The sequence below is a fragment of the Adelges cooleyi genome, unplaced genomic scaffold (assembly GCF_023614345.1).
Source record: "Adelges cooleyi isolate 19-005CV unplaced genomic scaffold, UGA_ACOO_1.1 ACOO_flye_CR_arks_rails_tigmint_CR_PRNA_784, whole genome shotgun sequence".
NCBI classification, from domain to species: Eukaryota; Metazoa; Arthropoda; class Insecta; order Hemiptera; family Adelgidae; genus Adelges; species Adelges cooleyi.
Genome location: NW_026096496.1, coordinates 2,113,829 through 2,136,834, shown reverse-complemented (window position 1 = coordinate 2,136,834; position 23,006 = coordinate 2,113,829). Strand labels below are relative to the sequence as shown.

Here is a 23,006-nt window from a genome sequence, read left to right as displayed (position 1 = left end):
CCGTCTCTCTCTTTAATTTTGTCTCCATCTTCCACACACACTTATGTATGTGTATGTGCGCAACAGAAATACCAGGGGAAAAAAATATCCGACGAAAAGTATTAGGTAACATACTTGTGGGCTTAAGTAAAAAAAAAAGCCATCTAACCTAACCAAAAAGTCGCGAATCTTTAGAAATTGCTTACAACTGCCGAATATCACTTTCGAAAAAATGCTCGGATGCAACAATGTAGACGGCAAAAATGATTAAATCTACTTGCGTCATTACCACAGAAATATAAATAATTTTATTGACGTAAAATATGTTTTCAACACGGAGGAAGCACTTAAAGAAATAAACACCGAAGTCATAATATTTAATTCCTACAGCACTATCAAACTTATAAACCTTTTGTAAACAAACCAAATGTAAATATGCGTATACCTCTCATTGTCTAATTTAATACCATGTGAAACTTTGGTATTAATTGTTAACCAAACATTGTACGCTATTGTCCCTTGCAGTGGAAGACTTAATCCTAATAAAATAAAATAAAAAAGATATGTTTTGAATGATCACTAATGAAAATATGACAATGACTGGGGATTTTAAAAAAACCTTACTTAACCTAACTTATGGGTTTTTTTTTTAACAGTCTGTCCTCGCTTTGCTAATACTTATATTGCCGTGCTTGTTTCATCATATCATCATCATTATTATTGTTGAACGACGAGCAAGGTAGTCGCCCCATTGCTGTCGCTTGTCAATGGAAAAAGGTCTCGTTAATTACCGGTCAGAGTATAATACTCAACTTTGTCCCGGATAAGTCTGGCCATATTGTACGTGCCCACGGAGATGGGGGAGAGAGCCGGGCCGCGTGTCCTTTGTGGACATAGTGAAAAGTCGTGTAAACCGGCACAAAGGTCGTTATAACGACCTTAACAGTAATTATTAGAGTGTACACACAAAAATCTCCTGTCGCGGATTATAGGGGTATTCATTTTTAATTGATACTGTAATAACGATATAAAAATAAAAACTTGGAACCTTTTCTTGGCCTTTATATGTATTTTTTTTTATTTATCAACACAATACCAACATTAAAAAAAAATATATATATATATATATCAACCTAGTATACTTAAACTACACGGACATTGACTTATATTGTCAGCTATTAGTGTGTGAAAGTTCCATATAAAAAAAAACCGTGTATATATTTTTTTTACCCCCGTGGATCGAGGTATGGTCCATATATATCCAAATATAGAGTAGCCTCGACTTAAATAATTTGGTTGTTCAGAGCAAACTAGCACTTATTGTCCAAACGGATCCATTTTGAGTTGCTCAACTTCAAAAATACCCCTTAAGATGTTGTTTTTTTTTTTTTTGTTATCTGTAATTATAAAATTTGGCTTTTGACGTCACGCTGGACGAGTAGGGGTAAGGGCAAGTCGACCGATGCCGGTATCGAATGCGGGCTCAAAACAGGGGGGTCGTGCCCCCGGGGTCATCGTATTGGGTTTCCCAATGGGCGGTCCTTAAGGGGAGGGAGAAGAGGTGGGAAAACACGTGTTAACAAAACGTCTGGTGTTTTGTTTGGTCATTACGCGTCGCCGGTAACAATATACATGTGTAATGTGTGTACGGATGTATGTGTGTAATGTATTAACCACTGAACCCGGTAAAGTCCAAAGACCTAACGTCATACTCTCTGGTGTGTGTGTGTGTGTGTGGTGTTGTCGTGTATAACCGGGCTTCTCCTTGCCCCTACCCCCTTTCCTCGCGAACAACCCAACCGAGAACAAACGGTGTTTGAATAAAAAAAAATCGAGGCAAAAAATATTATGCGAACTCCACCATAAGGATTTACCCTCGTCGATAATTTTCCAAAAAAAAAAAACAATAATAATAACAGCCAAATTTTAAAGGCCGGATGCCTGACCCCCTCCCCATCCATAAACATTGCTGACCTTTTACATAATGCAATGTGTATAATTAATAATTATAACAATACACTTATGCAAAATGAACTTGAAGTTAGAATCTCGTTAAACATCTACCCTCTATAAAACTTAACTGTACATATTTTAATTTTAGTTGTTTTTTAATTGAGAACGATTCGCTCGAAAGTCTATTGGAATTATTTACTCTTAAATTTACAACTTACAGAAATATTCACTACTATACATTTAACGTCCGATTAACAATAATTAGAAATTGTAATCGTTTATTTATTTTTTATGCGCCTTATTGGTCTGGTCACGGTTTTTTATTATGTTTTTTACCTTGTATTGTATATTAAAAATATATTATAATGTTACAACTCATAAAAATTAGTAATCTGGAAAACCATAATTATTTATCGTTACTCCTATTGTGGTAATTTGTACGATAGCTTTAATGAAGGATGCATTGACAAAGTGATAACTTAAAACAAATCCAACACTCGAATAATATCTTTGATTTTAGCATTGAACATGCTTTAGCCTTGGCCTCCCATCTCGAAAACGACACAAAATAGCGACACAAAATAACGTCACGAAAAACGTCTTGGGCATTTTGGTACTTGGAATTTTTTTTTATTATTGATTTAATTGGAAGTTATTCCACTAATTTTCCATAACGATAGTATAATATCCTTTTCATCTCAAAATATTTCTTAGATAAAGAGTGATCACTATTTTATTAAAGCAAAAAAGTGTGACTTTTTTAACATTAAGTGTCAAGCTTGACAAAAAAAAGGACGTATCATCATTGCAATTGTGCATTGTCTATAAAAATGTCACTATAGATTTAGTTAAAAATGCGTTCCCCGCGCATTCTTCATTTAAGTATAAAGCGATAAAAAAAAACTAATCGAAATCGCCGTCTGAACTAACCGAACGGGGGGGGGGGGTCTACACAATGCGGTTTTATAGGTTCAAATTGAGATTTTGCCTACACCTAACTGCCAAATAAATAAAAGGGTTATATTAATGTATTATATTATACGTTCTCTCAATGCACGTTGGAACTGTGCCCATAAAATTCCATCGAAGGTTATCGATCGGAGACGACAAGAAAAGGTATTGCTGTGCATAGATACCGTATATACAGGGGAGTTGCAATATGTGTATGCAGTATATTGTGTATAAATATATATATATATATATATATATATATTTATATTTATATGTATATAAGTATGCGCACGAGCAATATATTATATCTAAATGCCGAGTGCGTCCGTGAGAGTAGAACGGACATAATATTATCATTATTATTAGTTATTATACCTACTAGTGTAGTGTTGCCTATTACTTACCTGTAACCGGCTGTAATATTATTATCATATAGTATAAATGCTTACTACGGGCCGGCCACCGTGTGTACGTGTCGACCGAACACCAGCCACGTCATACTCCTTATAGACACCTTAATTGATTTTTGAAATCGTCCATTGTACTTACTTGGGGGAAAATCGCCGACTTTCAAAAACGTGAACGACCACAATATGGTATAGGCGATTTTTCGAAAAATCTTAACCCTGAGATCGGTGTTTAAAGAATTCCTTTTAAAGTAGTAATATACATTTGTGTAGATTAAAGATACGCCCAAAGGCGGTACACGTCAAAGCGACTTGAAAGTGTAAAATTGTGAAAACCTTTAAATTTTTTACATTAAATAGAGGAGAACTTTATCTGCGCTTAAGCTTTCTCTCTATTTTCCATTTCTCAATCCGCTAGTATATTTAAAAAATGATTTGATCCGTCGAGCATCAAACTGATACAGCATATAGAAAATATTGTATCAAAATAATTTTTTTAAAAATATGTGCACAACTCACAAAACTTGTTAAACATAAAACTAGAACAGTAAAAACTCAGCACAGTAAATGAAAATATTTAACAAAAGTTTAATGATTAATTCGATAATAGTTTAAAATTAGATTCAATTTTTTTTTTTTTTTAACGACTTTTAAAGTCAAGCCAAATATTTCTTTTTGTTTTAAAACAAACAAAATAAATAACAATACAGTTTTATTTAGAAGTTTTTGTCTTTTTCTTTTGGTCCGTTTTTTGAAAATAATTATTTCTTTTCCAGTTCTATTGAAAACGAATCGTTTTTTTTTTTTTTGCATTTTTTTTATAACTTCGATTCGAAACTGTAATGATGTCGGTTTTTTATAACGGTGTGTTTATGTAAAACGTTTTTTTTTTTGTTTTAAATGATTCATTGAACCGACGAAATTTGTCTCTTTTGAGACTTAAAAAGAGGAAATGTATACACAACAATTTTTTTATTCTTTCGTTAACCTCGGCATCGTTTTCATTGGTATTATATTAATTTACAATAATAGTACCTGTATATTATATTGTTGTTACCATTTGTCAGTGACTCAAACTAAAAGATATATTAAATTATACAACGATAATAACTATGTATGAGTCACCGAGAATGTGTGTCGCGCGCAATCGTTTCCTTAAAAACATTTAATGTGTAATGACTATATATATATATACTATATCTATATCTATATATACGTATACGTATGACCTATACCTACCTAGTCTTAATTACCTACCTTAGAAATTATTTTTGTTCCAAACAAACTCAAGGCTCGGCGTCGGGCGTTTTCTAGTCGAATCGGACAAGCTATTCGACCGGTTAACTATAATAATAATAATGATAATAATAATATGTGCACATGTGTGTTGGGTTAATTAGATATTCTAAATATCCCCACTGTCGTTTGCAGTGTGTAAGCAAAAAGGAATTTGACTTAGTAAAAAAAAAAAAAAGAAAAAAAAGAAACTCGCTTCACGCGCCGACTTGCAGTAATTATTAAACCACTCCGATTGCGCAAAACGTGTGTTGACAAATCCGTAACGCGGCCGAAGTCTACAAAATAGATTTAAGTGTTATTTAATAACGCAGAACAATAGGTAGGTAAAAAGGAAAACAAACAAAAAAAATCATCAATATTAATTTAAATTTAAAAAAAGAACCCAAACAAAGAGGTAAATCTAGCAAGTTCTCTCACAATCGGTTAGTACAGAGAATGATTTCTTAGCCACATGGAAGGCAATTTGAGGTGATTAAAAATCCTAACCTGTTACTTTACCTTAACCTTGGGATAATAGGTTAAGTATCGGTTTTTGTATATTTTAGCAAATGAGATCCGTGAAGTTCAGACAAGGTGTGAATCTAGTCACACCATGTCTGGTTTTGATTTTGAGCCAAAACATGTTTCGACTTACACAGGGGTTAGGTCTTGGGGAAGTGATAGAATATTAGACAGTGCCAAAAGAGACTCTGATACACTGGAACGTACTCTAGAACAATATATTTTTTTTTCAAATCTTTTTTGGGACGATTAAAGACATTTGCATATGGATATGAATCGATTTCTTGAAGGAACTCGTCGGTTGATATTGTTCTATGTAAGCGTTGCGGATAAGGAAATCTGGCTGATAAGAGTTGCAAAAGTTCACTCCCTCGCCCTTATAATGGGGACAAACACAAAAACACTATAATATGTGACTTTTCAATTTTTTCTGGCTAGTACAATTCCTAACAAGATGGTCGGATCGAGTTGAAGTTTATAGCATCAAATTTAATCTATATCCATTACCCTCCCCTCCCCCTCCCCCCCAACCTGGGGGTTGGAATATTTTTTTTTTTTGTGGTTTTTACCCACGACCATAGGGCATTATTTTAGTTGCTATTGGTCAGAAGGTAATAGCCTATGGATTTATAGTAGTGTAGAGATATTATAGATTTTGTTTTTTAATTTAATTAAATATTTTTTTTCACTCGACGCGGACCTCAGTGTATAATATTGCACCATGATAATGCGATGATTCAACTTATGCACGTGTCTTTTGTTTTTTTTTTTTTTTATATATACTGAATATACACTAAAAAAAAATCCTATTATGAGTTATAATAATAGGTGTAACGATAAATTAAGCGTGATGCGACCTCGTCGAGGTAAAAAAAAAAAACTATAATTAAATTAAATTAGTTATACCGCGGGTATGAGCCGTCGACACCGTCTTCCTCTTCGTATTACGGTAATACTATCTGCAATACTGTATAGATAATAGTAATTAAAAAAAAAAAAAACCATTTTTTTATTAAATTTTCACACGTTTTGGACGTACAACGAGTTCAATTTTCTGTCAAATTAATTTCCAGACAGCGAAAATTTATGAGTTATATCCAAACAAAAAAAAAACCCTGGCTTCGAATAATTTTCTACTTAAATTGTTTTTGTTTAATACTTTTTGCGACGCAGTTTTCATTGTAAACAAAGGTATGTAAATATTTATTATTTGAATAAAAAAAAAATAATAAACGCTTTCCAAGTCGTCGGGGTCGGCATTTATAGACTTTTCAATGATTTTCAATTTTGTTGGAGAATTATTATTAAAATATATATTATGTATCTTTCATTATTAAGCAATTACAGTCGTTGCCAGGTAACTTACATAGGTGTCATACTTCTACGTGCCAATGTGGTTCTAAGAAGACCCTAAATAACAAAATCCGTTTATCGGTTTCAGAGGACTGCGTGGTTAAAGGAAAATTCATACGTTGTATACTCTTGACAAGCTCAGTCTAAATAGCTTAGCATCATCTTTTTGTCTTCATTTTTATCTTTTTATTATGTTTTACTAAAGCCAAGACAAATATTTATCTTCTCGCATTAAGTGTGTACCATACTTGCTCGGTTTTCAAAAAGTCAAGAAAGTTAAACATATAACAATGGCCACTCGATGGCGCTGATGGAGGAACTGATGATTTTCTTAACTATTTTTTTAATTTTCGTAAAAAATTGAAATAAAAAATAAATAAAAAGAACAACGACGCTGATTCACATACGTTGTATGTTCGTTGGGATTTATATATTATGTGTATATATATATATATATATATAAATTTTACATAGATAGACGAAATCGATTAATGAGTTCTCCACTCTCCTATTGTACGGGCGACACAATAGAAAATGCATTCGGTACTATTATCATTTTTTTTTTTTTTTGCTTCTATCGAAATATAATATGTACCTATACACATTGGAAAGCCTTCGCCTGTTTCTCTTGTATAAAACATATAATGTATTTATAATATACATATTTTACAACAACTACAATGGCATTCTTCCGTCGCGGTTCTCGTCGGTTTCTGTGTATTCGACAAAAATAACACACAATATGTCTATCCAACATATGTGTGTGTGCATGCAAATCTAAAAAGCTCTCTCTCGTTCTTATTTCCAATAATCAACAATCACACACACACACATACATTGACGGATTTGGTCGCTTTTGTAATCACACAATATTTCTCATCGTTTGTTCAGCTTTGCCGTTTTTTGCACTGGCCACAATATCGTGTTCCCAAATTGAAAAATCCGAAGATCCTGAATAGACAATCCTATTGTAATGTATCACAGATTAGACAAAACCCGGACGGTGCACTCCCTGTAAAAAACCAATGCGGTCGCTGATGGAAAAACTCATTCTGTATGCACAACTTGGCGTCTTAGCTTAGCTTCCGAGAAGGGTGGCGATTTTAGCAAAAATTTATGATATTTTTCAAGTAGAGATAATAACAAATATGTCGGTCACCGCACGCGACGTTTAGGAAAATGTGTATTTCAACCGTTTTTTTCCCCTTCGGCGGCCATCGGTTTCCGTGTTGACCGAGGTCAGTTGACCTAACCTAACCCACAAAACACGGTTCCTATACATCTATATTATTATTATTATTATTATTATTATAGTGCACTCGTGTTGTGTTATTGCGTGCCAACGATAATGGTAAAATATTTTGTCGAAGAATTCCCGTCTAATGGACTTTTAGTGTCTCTCTCTCTCTCTCTCCCATCGTTGGGCGTGACGTAGAAACATATTAATTACTGTAATAACAATAATAATAATATACATAAATATATAATATATATATATTGTCTTTGGTTGATTTTTGTTCGCCGCTTATAGGTGCAGCGTACATACATACCACATATTATATATTATACATAATTGATAATGTATAGCGGATGCGGTGTCTATGTGTGTGTGTTTTTTTTTTTTTTTTATGTATAAAAGACGGTTGTTTGTCAACGTTAGGTTAGACCGCCCTAATGGATTTGTCAAAAAGTGGATAAATATAAATCTATATATATGTATATATATGTAGAGAACCGTTCCCAAAGTTTCTCCGTCCAAGACGTTTCCCCGACTGAATTCGAAATTGATGAAGGAATTATTCAAATGTACTACCGACTCCCAACCCCCCCCCCCATTCTTCCGCTTGGGATAAACTTCAGCCGATATATTAGTACCACCTCCCCGTTCCCCCTGGTCCCGAGGGCTGGTTTAGGGGTTTTAATTTCGCCTTTGCCAGGAAGAACCGATTTGCTCGACCGTCGATCGACGATTGACAGTGTAATAAATTCTCCGGCTCGGTCCCGGAGCTGACGTCTTAGGTAAACAACCACCGCGGTGTAATATATAAGTCCATAATATTGGAGAACGAGACGAAAGCAACAGAAAAATATAAAAACAAGGGTTTCTTATAGACCACACACTTGTGTTATAATATAGTTTACAAAAATATCCCAGCGGGGCGGGCGTCGAGCTCGACGACAACAGCCGTGTTTCAACCCCGAAAAAATGCAATGACATAATTATATATAATGTATAATATGTACAGTGTGTTCGACAAAGATTCGAAAAATAAAATAACTCTATTTTTAAGAAGAGATATTGTTTAGGAATTTGTTTTAATTGGTTTATAATCGTTTGCGCTAAAAAAACCACCGGTTTTTAGCTGATACGAATAACTCTATTTCAACATTTAATAACATTAAAAGTAATTTTCCAAAACTGGTTGTCGACCAGTAAAAATTCTCAGCAAATTGTTCTTAACGAAATAGCCATATTTAATGATAAAACATTTTTTTTTATAAAAAGTAAAACAGCCAAGAAACAATGAAAAACCGTAGAGTTTATTGCGCAAATGAGTGTAAATTAATTAAAAAAAAAAAAAAGAAATCTTAAAAATATTCACTAATTATTTCATTTGTTGGAATCTTTGTGAAACACACTCTGTATATAGCCTGTCTGTCACCGGAGGACATGTGGTGTGGCCGAGCACTGAGAAAAATATTTTCTTGAGCACTTCTTATCCATAGACCATTTTTTCTAAAAATAAAAAACCGGGAAAAATCAGTCCAGTTTACTCTGGTTAAGACCTAACCTAACCATCGAATACATATTATGAAAGTTATTTCTGTAAAACCTAACCTGAGCTTATCTTGCCTAATCTAACCTAAACTAACTCGTCCGGTTTATTTCATTGGAGGTTTTCAATGGGATAGAAGTAAAATAATAATCAATTTAAGCGAGAAAATACGGGTATTAGTGAGAAAGATGAGTTACAAAGAGCAAAAAAAAAACAAAAATTATTTATGCGTATTAAATATGACAGTTTCTTAATTCTACGCGATTATATTATTTATTATACATCCGTAAAATTACTTATACTTCATTTAATAATAGGGTTAAAGTATATATTTTTTAATATAAGCAGCGTTATATTTTAGAATAGCTTACTCTAAAATACTCTTTTTTTTTTTTACATTTAAAGGCAAAGAATTACACACAACCACTCGACCTAAGTAGTCTGTTATTTTTTCGACGCGTTTATTATATTATGTCAATTTGCTTTTATAGAGATCAGCTAACCGATAGGACGTTAAGTAAGCCCTGTATTTGTTTCTTCGAAATCTCCTGAAGCGCATTACTGTATGCATTAAAAATATGTATATTCCATGTAAGGTTCCAATCTGTATTCTACCATCAATCCCAGTTATAATATTATCTAACTCTTGTTAACCTGATTGTTTTCTGACAACTACAAGCTGTTGAATATAGTATTATGTTGGCATATCGTTACATGCATAAAAGGCTACAAGATAAGTGTTTTTTTTTTTTTTGACATTCAAAGTCAAACCTAAAGTAGCTGTTCGTCGTACTGTATCCCAACGTTGGGACAGAAATAATTGACTTACATCGAGTAATGGACTCTGGTAATGATATTTTTTTGCCCCTATGTCGATATGATCAAACCCAACCGAATGGATATCATATAGTTTCAACGTGCTCGACCAGATGCGTATAGTATCGTGAGAGAGAATAGTGTATAGGGTTTTTGAAATGTCCAAGATAGACTCGATATTTATATACAAACATAATTTGTCGTTCGGTGGGTTTCGAATGTGTATATGGCTTCCGAGAGTATAATATTATGGTCGTTCCAAGGCTAGCACAACTAGGACAAACCGGGGGAAAGGGGAAGGAGGGGAGGGTCCTCGGGGCGGGGTATCGGGGGTAAAGGAAAAGCAAGAGATTACAGCCAAAAGTCGTCATACAGCTGTGTACGACAACGTCGAACCCTTAATACCGCTGGCCCCCGATGCTCTATGTATATATATATATATATATATATATAATACACACGCGAGTAATACCAATTAATGTAACAGTATATTGTAAGTATAGTGTGTCCGTGTATATGTGGCCTGTCCTCTGTGTGTATATTACATAATGTACCGATGATAATAATTCTGTGGACGGCGGAATGAATGTGTTGTGTATATATATATGTACAGAGCGTGGTTTCTTCCCATATTGCCTTTCCTCGATTATACAACATAATAATATGCTGGATTCTCACAGACAGAGAGCCGATATCCGTGGCAATGCGGTGCTGGGCTATCTGAGCAATATCATCTATGTGGTGTGGCGGAGACAACAAAACGGTAAAAAAAATTACTAAACAAACATTTTGTAATTTTTCTTAAGCGGCCGGTGTCTTGTGAGACCGAGGGTTTAGGTTTACACGACTCCCCGTCGAGGGCCACACTGTGAATAATTGGAATAAAATACTAAATCAAAATTTGTTTGAGAAACCCATACCGAAAAACAATTAATAATAGGTACACTTTAGCAGCTCGGTCGCTTTATAAATACTACACTGTACTGTACTTACTGTACTTACTCATCAGTGTAGATAAGAAGAGTCGCTAAGGCTCTATAGAACTTCAAGATTGTTTGGGGTTAGGCAAGAAGATTTGTCTACAAAAAGAAAAACCGCAGAGTTGTAATATTGTTTCAGACACATCATCCGGTATATTATTTTATTGTGTGTATATGTGTGTGTCTGTTTTTTATTCATTTCCATTGCGACAAGGTCGTTAAAAATGCAACCGATGCGTTTGGTTTGCGCTATTCATCTGCAAGGTCTTTCTCCTACACGATTGTTGGCCGGTCTGCCAGCAATCTTATCCCACCGCAAGTATCTTAATATGATGTGTCTTCCTCTCTCGCACAAACACACCACACACTCTCTCTCTCTCTCTGTTTAACCTACTCCAACCCGACGGTGTTTGCGCAGTGTTATTTTAACACTGTGGTGTGTTTCATTAAGAGGTATTTTTTTTTTTTTACATACATTTTTTTAGATTTTTCATTCCTCGTTCCTATTTACCTACCGCGACGGTCGGCCGCTTCCGCATACCGGCACGCGTTTTCGCAACCCGGTCGACTCTCCCATAAACAGCTGATGCCATAATCTAAAAAAATTCTACAAAGATGTTACAGTACATTTTTTTGTTAAGCGAACAAAGTGTATTTTCGGTTCAAAAACCGCCCGAATACCAATCACAATTGAAATGTGTTAACGGTGAAAAATTATATATATATATATGGGGGTCGTTCGTTGTAAAAGTTGTTAGAAGAAGAAAAAACACGAGTTTAAGTTGATTTATTACTACAAATTTTTGTTACTTTTGATTTGTAATAAACATTGAAAAAATAAAAGAAACGCAATGTTTACATTGCATCATTGTTGTGCTTTTAGTAGACAATTACTATGACATAAACATTCGGATGACCTTGTACATCAAGTTAAGTGATAAATAAATACCGTTGGCCATAAAAGTAGTATACTTTTCAGCATTAAAGCAAATATAAAGCAGATTTTATAGCCTCAATTTTCAAAAGAAAAATACATTTGCTCGATAAATTTTGTAGTTTTTTTTTTTTTTTTAAAACATGTCAAACATTTTGTCGTTCGCAATTATATGATAAAACTTTCAGGTAAATATTTTGCACCGTTTTTATCGATTTTAAATTGTAACATATTATATTTTCATGTTTAATTGCAGTTTTAAACTAAGAATAATTTTTCCGAAAGTTTCGACCGGCCGATAACCAATTTTGGTATTTAGGTAGGTGTGTTTGAACTTTTGAAGTTATTCCAAAGTTTCCAAATAACTAATTATTATTAGCGTATCTCGCGTTAAACCTAACCCTTTGAGGATTTCGCTGATAAAAACCTTGCAACTCCGTCGCGTTCCGTTTAATGTCTTTGCAAGTATAATATAATATAAGATATTATCATCATCATCCGAAACCTAACCCCGACGAAGAGCCTGTTGGCTTCTGTTGGCCGTTATCTGTGCCGACGAGAGACGGGTGTTAAAATATATTATCTCTTTTTAATCTAGCCATAGTGCTGCGCTGCGGATGTCTCGCTGTATATTGATCTTGCTAGTATATTCTTGGTAAAATAAATATAAAAAAAATTATAATAATATAATCCAACGGCTCGTATCGTGCGCGACGCCCACGCCGATTTCCCTAGCCGTTATCAACCGTGTGGAATTATACATTGGAAATATGTATGTATATTATTGTATATAACGTTGTACGGTGATAAACGTGTCAGGAGATAAGATAGATACTACACGGTTCGGGTGGCACTCTGGAGACGACGACGACGATCCCTTTTTAATCTTGTCAGTGTTAGTCCTTGGTGAATGTTTTCATCGCCGGTCGGTAGTCGTTCGCTGTCGGCTGTTCGTGTGTGTATGTATGTTTTTTTTTTCGTTAACTCTTGTCAAGTATACTACCGAGTATACAAAATTTTGAAATTATACACATCTAGCCTTATAATAACCTTTGTAATAGGTAAACGAGCTCGGGATAGCTTAGGCTACGGCGACGACACGTACGTGACTCCTGTGATCCGGTATAGTAACATATAGTGTGTATATATTATATTTAAAAAAAATTGTTTTAAGCATTTAGATATATCTATATTTATAAAACGTGGCGGTTTTTTTTTTGTCTGACTAGAAAAACGACTGACGGTAAAAAATTGCTATTTTAATAATTATGTTATTATTCGTCGGCACGTTAAAGGTAAAAAACAAAAAACTGAATACATATAATGTCATATTGCCCGTCTACAATGTCGTAGACGGGCGAAAGTATGGATATTTTGCAATAACTAATTGAAAATTAAAATTAATTTAAAAAAAAAAGCTAAGAAAAAGACATAACGAAAAAACCCAGCAAAATCTATTGTTTTAAATATATATATATATTTAAATTATCATTATTTTTAAACGGCGAAAATGTATTTTAAAATAATAGTTGTAATATTGTGAAAATACTTCCTCAAAGTTTTAAAACAATTTTGTTGATACAACATATTTATACAGTATCTATTCTTATATTATAAATTCAATTTGATTTCAAGTCTAAGTATGATTTTTCGTTTCCCAAAATTGTACCGCGATGCGGTTTAGTTTAATTTTTAGTTGTCAGAAAATATTTGATTTTTGATTTTTCTATAATATCATAGCTGTTAAGCTAATGATATTTTTATATGATTTTGGTGAGTGTGTACAAGCCGCAGAGTGTCAGGAATGGTGTTTACGACAAAACGGGGCCACTGAAATCTAACCTAACGAATTTATTAAAATTTGTTTAAGAATATATTATATATATATATATATGTAAAACAATGTAATTTAAACCAATCAGACGGAAAACTAAATATTTATAATGTCGTTAATAAACCTAACCTAACTCTATACATTAGTAATCAAATTAATATATTTTAACATTTTAACCTAACCTAACCTAATCAAAGAATAAAACGTATTTGTATTTTTTAAATAAAGTAAAAACGTCGTTAGACTCAACCAAACTAAAAACCCAATCAAACAAATAGCGCAAGACATTATTTTTATTAAAAAAAAAATAATAACGTTAAGTAAATAATATGTTATTTAACCCAATTCAAATTATTTTTTAATAATTTCAAAGTACAGTTAAAATTGTTTTTTTATACAAGACAATATGTAATTTTTTCGACTTTAAACCTAATCCTAACCTTAAACGGTTGGCCAGCAAATATTGACTTTTAAGTTTAAACAATTTCCTAGGAAAACGTTGTAGTGTTACATTATAGACTTTTGATCGCTATGTATGCAATTGTATGTGTGCAAGTACACTTGTGCTGAATCCAACGGTTGAAAAATAAAAAACAAATTGCCATGACTCATTGCTCTGCTGCTCGTTCGCTATATATTATAAAGTTAGTGTTGTGCGTTGGCTGCGACAATAGGCGAGATGTGTTTGTCGATGGCAGGAGGAGGTCGTGGCATTATGAATTGCAGTGTTTGGTAAAAAAATAAAATATATATGTTATATAAAATAAAATCTACTGTTAACATTTTGGACCTAACACATGTGTATCCGGTTGAGTTCTTTTTGAACCGTCCGCGTTTGTCTGTTGATAAGATAAACATAATATATATATTAAATAAAAATTAATATAATCATATTGCATACACCGGCCGTTGGGATGCGCCCTTTTTTTTCATTCTCAATATTTCCAACACCGTCTCATCGTCGATGAGGACATGTTTTATTCTTATCTAATCTATAAGACAGTAAAAAAAAAAAATTAGTCTTAAATTTTAGGCTGTAAATATATCATATTTCAACCTAACCTATCTCAATCCAAACTAATCCGTAAGACATAAAAAAAAAATCCTAATATTTTTAAAATGTAAATAATATGTTATTAAACCTAACATACAAAAAAAAAACTTGGATAAGTTATCAAGGTTGACCGAGTTTTTTTTTCATATAAGTTATAGATTAAGTCTCTTTAATTCCCTTAGTAAAACAACAAGCAACTTGTTCGTCTAACCTAACCCAACAAGTAATGAAAATTCCAATTCTTTATTTTTAATTTTTGATAATTAGCGCAATTAACATTCTTAATAAGTAATTTCTAGTTAATCACTTTTGTACAGACATTTCCTCTGATATAAATCAAATATGAATATATTTTGTTGTGTACTTTACTTGCATTCTATTCCGTTGAACTATAACTTTAATATTTTTTTGTATATAATATATTGACTATTGGTGGTTTGTTTGTCACATAATATATATTTCAACTAAGCAGTCTTTTTAATAGATTATAAACATAAAAAAAAAATAAAAGTAAACAAAATTGGTTCAATTCGAAACAGTTATTTGACTATTAATTGTAATATCAATTTTCGGTTGTGTACATTTTGAGTCATAAAACAAATAGTGACTTTTTGTATTGTTCTTAAAACTATTAATCGAATACACAGTTCATTAGCCGCTGTTAAATTAGCTATGACTAATATATATTATATTACTTATGATGTTGGTGATGCTCGTGATCTATACAATATATAGATAATAAGTTATAGTGTTAGATAATATTGACTAACGTTTAATTAAACCGAACTGACATTGTGTTTGCATTGAATTTGATGATGTTTGTCTCTTAATTCGGATAAAGATTAAGAGATTTCCTAGACTGTGTTGGGACTTGAAGGTTCAAATCTTTGTATTAGTGTTTGAAAAAAAAACCGAGTAAAAGGTTATCGAATCGACATTACAAGACAAAACATATTATACTATCATTAAACATAGATAAACAATAAACAAAAATTATTCCAACATAATATTATTAGTTATTACAGATTTATTTATATGCGATAATTGATTTAAATAGAATAAAATTTAGCAAACAAACCGCCGGCAACAAATGCTTGTTTTTTTTTTCTCCAAATAAAACCTAACACGAATGAAATTAGATACTTTCCCGACAAAAGTGTGTCCAAAACGAATTAGTTCTGTTCCAAACGACCGGGTCGACTTCTGAGAACAAGAGCCAAATACTACACTCACTATTGTTTCTGTGTGTCGTTTTTACAACCAAAAATAGTAACTAATAATAATAATATCGCTATCAACACAGCTCTAAACACACGTCGGGTTTTGTTTGAATAACGCCAACGTCACTACTCCAAACTGGTTGAAAAATAATAGTATACCAGTTTTACAGTGCACACACACTACAGGGTGTCCCACAAACACTGGCCAATTATTGTATATATACATAGTACCTATTCGTTTTGAATGATTTTCTTGATTTTTATGAATTTCTCAGATAATTGACAAAAACACAAATCGAACAACAAAATTCTATACAACTTGTATGTACTACACTGGAAATAAATCACAAATACATATTAACCCGACCCGTTTCTCAGTAGTAGAATGATTGTCTCAAAGTGGTTTAATCGAATAACTGAAAATTACTGAAAATGAATTCAAGCTTGACATTTTATTTTACATATTAGACACTAATTTTAGTACATCGATAATAATGATAATATAGAAAAATATGACTTCTGTACCCGCGACGGTATTACATTTATGTGTTCCAATAAGTATTATTTGTATGTTTTTAATTTTTTTTTTATTATCAATTCTAATATATAAATTTAATGTACATTTATTATCGCGTATTATTGGACGGTTTTTAATGGAAATACAATTATTATTACAGTGTCCTATCAGTTAGGTATGCGTTATGTAATTATTTAAAATTGCTTTTTAACGTACACACACACACACACAAAACAGAGGAACACAATGAATAACATATTATATTATTATTATATCATTCGGACGATTAACTCAGTTTGTGTCATGTACAATATAATAATAATAAGACTTTCCAGTTCTTCGAGCAGCGATAAACGACGAAATGAACTATAATAATAAAAATCATCAATCGCCCTTTGACTCGGTATTTTCTTATCTCTTGGCGATAACGCTTCCCATAAAATACACACACCAGATGTATAATATTATTATGTACAGAATACAGAATATCCCATAAAGTGTCTATAACCAATTATTGTATTATATATTTTTTTTAAATGTCGGTAGTTAGGTTACCCCACCTGACCCGGACAATAGTTTTTTTTTGTAAATGAAAATTTAGATGTAATTAAATATTATGGGAGAAAAAACGATTTTATCAAATAATAAAATATGTTTAAAGTAATGAAGTATGAGAAATTAGTAAAATAATTAACGGTAAAACAAAAAAATGTTGGTAATATTATTTGTTGAAGTTGGAATAATAATAAATTATTCGAATCGGTTAATTTTTTTTTTTTGAAATAGTAAATAAAAACAGATTTTAAATAACTTCTAAGGTATTCGCAGACCTTATTTTGTTATGTATTTATATAAATAACAAAAATAAACTAACTATAACTAAATAAAAAGAAAAGAGCCGGAAAATTGCACTAAAAAATAATGTCAAAATGCGAGGTGTCTAAAAGTGTTATCTAACCTAACCAAACAGATTAAAAAAAAAGAAATTTTTATAGTGTAAAGTTTCACGTTCTGTCTATATAATATTTGATATGTTTTATGGAACGACTTGCGGTGGATATTTTGAGGTATTCACAAAGAGTAAAATTATTATGCTGCCTTTTTTAATTCAAAGTATCAGCAGCTACAATAATATGGTCATGTTATTTGTCGTGTGTCATGATAAGGTCTCTCTACACAACCGCCCATCCGTTTTGTTTATCATCTAGTCGTTTATTATTATTATGTACAATGTGCATCGATACTTCAAAGTGGGTGGCTGAGAGATAACATTTGATATTATTGTGTTGTTTTTTTTTTTTGTCGTTTCTCAATACATATCATTATTGTTGTCAATTTGTTTTTTTATTAAATAAACACAAAAGCCACATTTACACGGTGGCGATAAAAGTCGTGGTGTCGAAATGATAAAAAAAGACAAAAAAAAAAATGTCAAGCAAGTAGCGCATGGTTAATACATTTAACACACACCCACTGGACTTTTATCTACACGGTTTAGGCTATTTTCGTTTTAACATATTCCGCCCGTTTGTTCTCTACGCCTATAGGAGGAGGTATTATGATTATTATTACATGTTGTTTAACGTTATGTTAAGTTAGGTCAAACCTAGAATTTATTTAAATAATTTTTTTTCATGTAAACACAAATTACAATAATAAAATGAAATACATTATTTTTTTTATTCAAATTAACCGGGACACTTTATAGTCAAATACAAATCTATTTAAATAAATATTTACATAGAAATTATAGACTGTAAATTTGTTCAAATAACTCTTTAATTAAAACAAATATTTTTTATTATTTCAATAAAAAAATGACCAGGTTCGGGTTAGGTTAGGTTAGGTTAGGTTGTTGTACGTTTGCTATTAATTTTTAATCGTTGTATTTACCTATATATTATTAATTATGATAATAGATAAAAATAAAAAAAATATTTTTTAAAGTGTACCACACTTATAAATTTCCCTCTTGAAACACTAATAATTATTATAAAATATACATATGCTTAGTTGTAAAATAAAATTAGGTTGATTTGTAAAAAACTAAACGAGTACAACTTTTTAAAGTTAAAACACTTGTGTGTGTGGTGTGTAGTAACCAGCAGTCTGTCTGTCTGTAATAATCATCGGATAATTATTTACCACAGCTTTGCCGTTTGAGCCAACTCCGAACGCGTCACATAATATTAATATATACAATTTAATTTAGTATATTTTAATAAATTATATACAATATATACTAATATATTATAGTTTTTATTATTATTACAATTTACCCTTCGCCGCCAACACCACCCGACCGACCGTGCACGTTTGTGATCTTTGCACATATACCTCGGACATAACTTCCTTGTACCTATGCGTATAAATTATATAATAACTATATAAATTATTTATAATTTTTTTTTCTTACATTATACACGCGTTATTTATTTAAAAACGTTTTACTTAGAGCTGTACACGTGTATAAAAAATAGCTAAAAAACAATGACGTCTCGCCCGACGCTCTTCGTTGCAATATATAAGTCTCAAGGAGAAGAGGTTTTTTATTTGTTGTATAATTAATTGTATATAATAATACATACTGTATTGTCCCTGCTTGGATACAAAATAATCTTTCAGGTTAGGAGTAGTGGTTTTGGTAATAACTTAAATAATAAAAAATTTGGATTTTTTAATAGTATAAAAAAAAAATAATAAACGAAAAGTGGGGAAAAAATTGCTCAGATTTATTTGGTTTTGTTTTGATTACTGGCAGTAATATTGTTTTGTCACGTTTTTACCATCATTTTGCACCGTTTTTTTAAACTATACCTAAAATTATTGAAAAAAAAATGCATACACCAGTGCATGATGGTTTTGGATTAATCAGCACTTAACGTTGAAAATATATGAATGAAATAAAAAATATATCTTTCGGTTTTGATTTCGACAAACAATAAATAATGTTTTCGGTTTCTTTATAGAATAATAAATTTGTAATTGTTTTTTTTTATTATTGTTTGGGTTTACATTCATTTTCAATACCGTCTACGAAATTCTGGGTTACGTTTTTCCTTCTTTTTTTTGTCTACACATCCTATTTAAACTTTTAATTTTTGTTTATGATTCGATGAATATAATTTCTTTTGTAATAATTACACCTTTTATCGGTGATTTTTTTTTTGTCGCTTTGTTTTTTAATTTGATTTATTTAAATTCACTCGACTTGTTTAGGTTAGGTTACCTTGCCTTACCTAATCTTACATGAATCGATTATTTATGAAGTCCAAGAATTAAAAAATAACTGTTTTTCACATACAATTTGTCTTGAAATAAACATTTTTTTCATTCTCTTGCACACTATAATACTTATTTAAATTTGTGAATATCAATTGATCAAATTTATTTTTTAACCAACGGTAAGAGTTTTAACTGACCCTTTCCACAAACAAGTGAGTCACTTTTAAAATGTTTTCATAAATAAACCATACTAAATCATAAACGGGATTGTGCACAATAGAGTGATGTAAACCAAAACTACTTAACCAAACGTTCATTGCTAATATATAAAACCTTTAATAGAAACTTTTTGCATGACTTAAAAATCGCCATAAAAAAATAATTCTAGTAAAAAAAAAAAGAATTAAATATTTATTTAGATAAATAATTATCTAAATAATGCCCAACCTTACTTTCAAAAATAAAAACGAATCCGTCTATCGAGCCAAAAAACATATTGCATTTATAAAAAAAAAAAAGTAATTTTCAACAAAAATTGTGACTTATCACGTTTCATAAATAAAAAATTCACTCAATACAGGTTTAGTAATTTTTTTAATGTATTCACTAGCTTTTTTTTAACGTTGTCAATGTTTTAAGGTGTGTTTTTGGCGCACGTTATCGGTTGGCCAAGTGAATCAAAAGCCAAAATAAAAAATATTATTATTCGACGGTTTTGCACTGTCACAAAAAAATATCTGTTAGTGCTCGGCAACGGTTATTGTTTTTTTCATGTTTGTTATAATATAATTAACGTTTTTTTAAAAACTATTTAACGCGTTTAATTTATAGTTTATTGCATTTTACGGTGCATGAAAATTTAATAACATGTGTGTGTGTGTGTGCCATCGTACGATCCGGTGCATATCATATTATTATTATTATTATAGTAATTAATGTTATTTAAAACCTTCGAGCAGGGGCTTAGATTACGTTGGCGTTTTTAATTTGAGTTCTTTTTTTTTTTTAATTATTTAATCATTATCGTTATTGTTATTGCAGTTAAAAGCGCAAACCGTGCACATATTTCGGCGACTGGTTTTTTTTTTTTTGAACGATTAATCATTGACCCAGATATGTTTTTTTTTCAAAACTACATACTGTATTATCATCTGACGAAAAAAAAAATCAACTAAAACTAAAACAGCAGTCGAGCCAAAATTAAGCAATTATAAAGTGTCAACGTTGTTGTTGTTGTAGATCAGGTTTTGTTTTTACCATCTCAATCCAAAACTGTCAATAATCTTATTTTGTCCAAATCTAGACTCGACCGGTAAGAGTGTATTTCATTTTTTACCTAAATAAATAATATAGAATAGTTAAAAAACAAAATAAAACAAGAAGTACCCATTTAAGACTATTTTATACAAATAAGAAATCATTTTACAGGTATTGTAAATTTACAAACGATCTAGCCGTTTGCATATTATGTTTATTGTGTTGTTTATTCAAATAGAACTAGAAAAGAGCCAAAATAAAATGTGTACACACAATCAATAGCAACGTCTATAAATGATATTACACAAAAGTGTAACTCGAACAGCTAATCAAAACCTCTTAAGGGGCAGGGTGGTTGAAACTTCTCTCCTAAATATACCTAACCCACAGTAAACTTTCACGCCGCGTTCGTTAAGTATGATAATTTTTTTTCGGTTTTCTGGTCGTTTACAGAATTTTTTCCCATCGCCGACCGTAACCGGTTTATTTATTTATTTTTTTCTTTTGGTCGGTCGTCACACCGTTGAGGTTTTTTTTATGTGTGTCTGTGATGAGCGAGAAGGTTGTTCGGTTATGTGTGTTTTGATAATTGCCGCACACGAGTAACGGGGTAATTGCAACAGAAAAAAAAACCGTTAACAGTATAATTAATACCCATCTCTCTCTCTCAGACAAGAGGCCGATAAACGCTAAGAAAACGAACATATCCGAGACGCGTTTATTTTTCATATTTTTTTTTTTAATTGGTCGACAGTTAAGTTCATATGCGGTATTTAAAACAAATAAATTATATAATCATGCTAGTACAGGATGGTCGGAACTAGATAAAGTCGTTAGTGTGTTTTAATTTAATACCCGTCGATTAATTATTATTATTACTGGCGGCTAGCGTTCGTTTAACAAGCCCATAATATTATTATATATTATTATTATTATTACTATTTTTAAAAAACGGCTCCAATCCTCCTCTAATCGGTGTCCGAATGCGCCACCACCCGTCGGGTGCGGTTGGGAAACGTCTTATTGCCAGTTAAACGTCTTATATTTTGTGTGCATTTCCAATATTACCATGTTGAAAAATACATATATTATGCCAGCCAATACGGATGTACGCCATATATCGATTACACGACCCGCACACTGTCTATATATTTTGCGAACGACACTCGAGGCTTATCTGCGGTGCCAGTTTAATCGAGTGCTCTGCTGAAAACCGTTTAGCTTCGAGTCCAGTGTATTATATATACAGAGCACAGAGAAATAGAAAATTTAAGAAAAAAGGGACCGGCACTATTTCCATTCATATTCACCTTTGGACATAATCTAAATCTTTTCCAGAAAGGTTCTCTCTAACTTCTACTACATCAATCCTGACTTGCCTGTATTATACCCGTTTATCAGTGAATTCGAAACACAACCTAATATAAAATTAAAAAAAAAAAAAATACTCCCTTAACGCTTCTAACCGTTTGAACAATGCCTAATCAAGGTTATGTTGGGTTTGGTTATATGCGACTAGGTTTTGGTGAGATTGACTGGGTTAGGTTAGGTTTGAATGGGTTCGATTAAACTCGTTTATGTTATGTTAGGTCAGGTTGTCAAAGCGGTTCCCATTCGGTTTCCGTAAATTAAAAAAATATTAGATTAGGTGAAATTTAATTAGGTTTGGTCAGGTTAGTTTAGATTTGGCTATAAAAAAAAAAATATTAAAAAAGTTAATATTTAGTTAGATTCGGTTACATTTGTTTAGATAAGGTTTAATTTGATTAGATATGGTTAGGATTTGTTAAATTTTATTAGGTTTGGCTAGGTTTAGCTAAATTTGGTCATTTAGTTAGACTCGATTGAATTTGATCAGTTTAGTCAGGTTCACCATACTCGTAACTCTGGTAATATCAAATGACGGTAATACCTGACCTGACCTAACCTAACCTGACGGGGTCGGATTA

General features: G+C 31.7%; 1 protein-coding gene across 9 annotated transcripts in view; it reads left to right on the top strand.

The window, feature by feature from the left end:
* Nucleotides 1–23,006, top strand: part of LOC126845342 (protein alan shepard) — a 124,199-nt gene that overhangs the window by 59,291 nt on the left and 41,902 nt on the right. The window contains exon 1 of one of the 9 annotated variants that reach the window (XM_050584003.1): nt 12,941–13,072. The exons of the other annotated variants lie outside the window; for them this stretch is intronic. The gene's annotated coding sequence lies outside the window, so the exon portion shown is untranslated. Of the gene's footprint in view, nt 1–12,940; nt 13,073–23,006 lie in introns of those variants that run through there. 9 annotated transcript variants of the gene reach the window in all.